At 40.3% G+C, this 2,519-nt stretch overlaps 1 pseudogene; it reads left to right on the forward strand.

The window, feature by feature from the left end:
* The first annotated feature begins 785 nt into the window (after nucleotides 1-785).
* Nucleotides 786-1,430, forward strand: LOC110307469 (zinc finger CCHC-type and RNA-binding motif-containing protein 1 pseudogene; annotated as a pseudogene).
* The last annotated feature ends 1,089 nt before the right edge of the window (nucleotides 1,431-2,519 follow it).

The raw sequence follows: 2,519 nt of genomic DNA on the forward strand, positions 1-2,519 counted from the left end.
GCACTAAAGAATAATAATGCCTGAAGATTTTAAGCATGTGGAATGTGAAAATAATAGCTCTAGGCTTTTCACTGCATTCTAACAGTAGTTTTGAAGCAATTATTATGTCAGTTCTATAGATGGTAGCATACTCTCTGAGATGATAAGAATCTCATCATATCGACCTTGCTATTCTCTGACTAATTAAGACTGTTGACTCTCAGATGTTGGATTCTATCAAACTAATTCATTATGAGTCCATTGCTGAGTTTACTAAAAGTTAAATAATTTTTTTTAAACGGTTGATTGTGGGCACCAAAATGGCTTGCCATGCAGATGAGGATCTGAGCATGGGTTCCAAGAATTCACATAAAAATCTGGACACAGAAGTACACATCTGTAATTTTATCACTAAAGAAGGGGCAAAGAGAATGCCAGGTCCTCACTGGCAAGCCAGTGCAGTTGAGTGATGAGCTTCAGGATTACTGGGGGAACATGTGTCAGAGAGTAAGGTGGTGAAAAAGCTAGCAAGGCTGAAGTCTGGTCTGCACATGCACACACATGCATGCACCACAAACAACGCATTCAAACATGTAAGAACATACACACACATTCACACACACACACACACACACACACAAGCATATGCATGAACACACACTGAAGCTGAGTGGATTTGCCATGATCTTTATCTGTTAAAGAAGCTACTATCGCAGACGCCTGCGCTGTTGTGCTCTGCGGAAGGCAGCCGGAGGAGAAGCCTCCGCTGGCTCGCATCCTCCCTGCTTCGCCAATGCGCCAAAGAAATGAGCGGTGGCTTAGTGCCAAGTAAAAGCACAGTTTATGTATCCTTTCTCCCTAACAGACAATGGTTTATACCGGATATTTTCCAAGTATGGCAAAGTTGTAAAGGTTACTATAATGAAAGGCAAAGATACTAGGAAGAGTAAAGGGTTGCATTTATTTTGTTTTTGGATAAAGACTCTGCTTTAAACTGCACCAGAACAATAAATAATAAACAGCTATTTGGTAGAGTGATAAAGGCTAGCATCGCTATTGACAATGGAAGAGCAGCTGAGTTCATCCGAAGACGAAACTACTTTGATAAACCTAAGTGTTATGAATGTGGGGAAAGTGGACACTTGAGTTATGCCCGTCCTAAAAGCATGCTTGGAGAGCGTGAGCCTCCAAAGAAGAAAGAGAAGAAGAAGAAAAGGAAAGCCCCTGAACCGGAAGAAGAAATTGAGGAAGTAGAAGTGAGTGAAGAGGAAGGGGAGGACCTGGCTCTGGACAGTCTGAGTCAGGCCATAGCATTCCAGCAGGCCAAGATTGAAGAAGAGCAAAGCAAATGGAGACCCAACCCAGGGGGACCCTGGACCTCAGATGATTCTAGACGACCAAGGGTAAAGAAAGGCGCATTCTTCAGCGATGAAGAAGAACTTAGTGATTAAAATATTTATTTTGTAAATATTCAAATAAAATCTTACTGTACCAAATGCAGTTGTGGAATAGAGACTGGTTTTAGTATTTGAGACTAGGACACTTAAAGCCAAATGGTATTTACTCTAATGTAGTTTAAAATATTTTTTAAATAATTTTGAAGTACCATGTTTCTAGCTCACCTTAGCACAGTGGAAATCCTAAACCTGAAAATCCAGGATCTAAAGTGTTGTGGTCTTTGAGCACCAACGTGATGTCTCACATGGAACTGTGAAACTTTCACTCACAACATTGTTAAATACAACAGAAAACTGCTCTCAGATTGCAGTGCACATGAGACATAAGTGAATCATGTGTTTACACTTGGCTCTTAGCCAAATATCTCCCTATGTATATGCAGTTCTCCCAGAATCAGAGCTACTGTAGTGCAGAGCATTTCACTATGGGACCCTCCCTCTGTACTAAAATCAGAAATTGTTATAACCAGTCTTGAAAATAATTCTAAAGAATAAAATTTAATACTACCAGCTATCAGAAGTAGAAGGGTGGGTGGAAGAACATTTCATTTGTGCCTGACAGGCTTATGTGAGGACTTATGAAGGAAAATTAATCTGTAATTTTTGCCTGCATATGTGTCAGCGTACCATATACATGCAGTGCCGCTGAAGGTCAGAAGAAGGGCATGCAGTCTTCTGGAACGAAAGTTAGAGATGGGGTGATTCACTGTGTGCAGCACTTCTGGAAGAGCAGTCGGTGCTCTTAACCACAGAGCCATCTCTTCAACCTCTCCAAATACAAAAACTTAATAACGGCTGGACAATGAGATGATTAAATGTTCTGTTAATGTGAAGCTTTTTGAAAGAATTCCATCTTTAACGCTGAGTGCTTTCTCCCAGTTTGATTGAGCTGCCAATCCTCATGGAATACTGCATGAGAGGCCAGCCTGGGCTATGCCTGTGCACGAAGCTATACCGACTCCCTGTCTTAATATAATAAAATGAAATAGTAAAGTTGTTTTAAAAGGCTTTAAAAAAAAAGGTAAACCTTTTGCTTTTGAAAAATTTATACAATCATCAACACTGTCCTGTAGGTATGATATG

The sequence above is a fragment of the Mus caroli genome, unplaced genomic scaffold (assembly GCF_978045245.1).
Source record: "Mus caroli unplaced genomic scaffold, Mus_caroli_1 scaffold_14, whole genome shotgun sequence".
In the NCBI taxonomy this organism is placed as follows: Eukaryota; Metazoa; Chordata; class Mammalia; order Rodentia; family Muridae; genus Mus; species Mus caroli.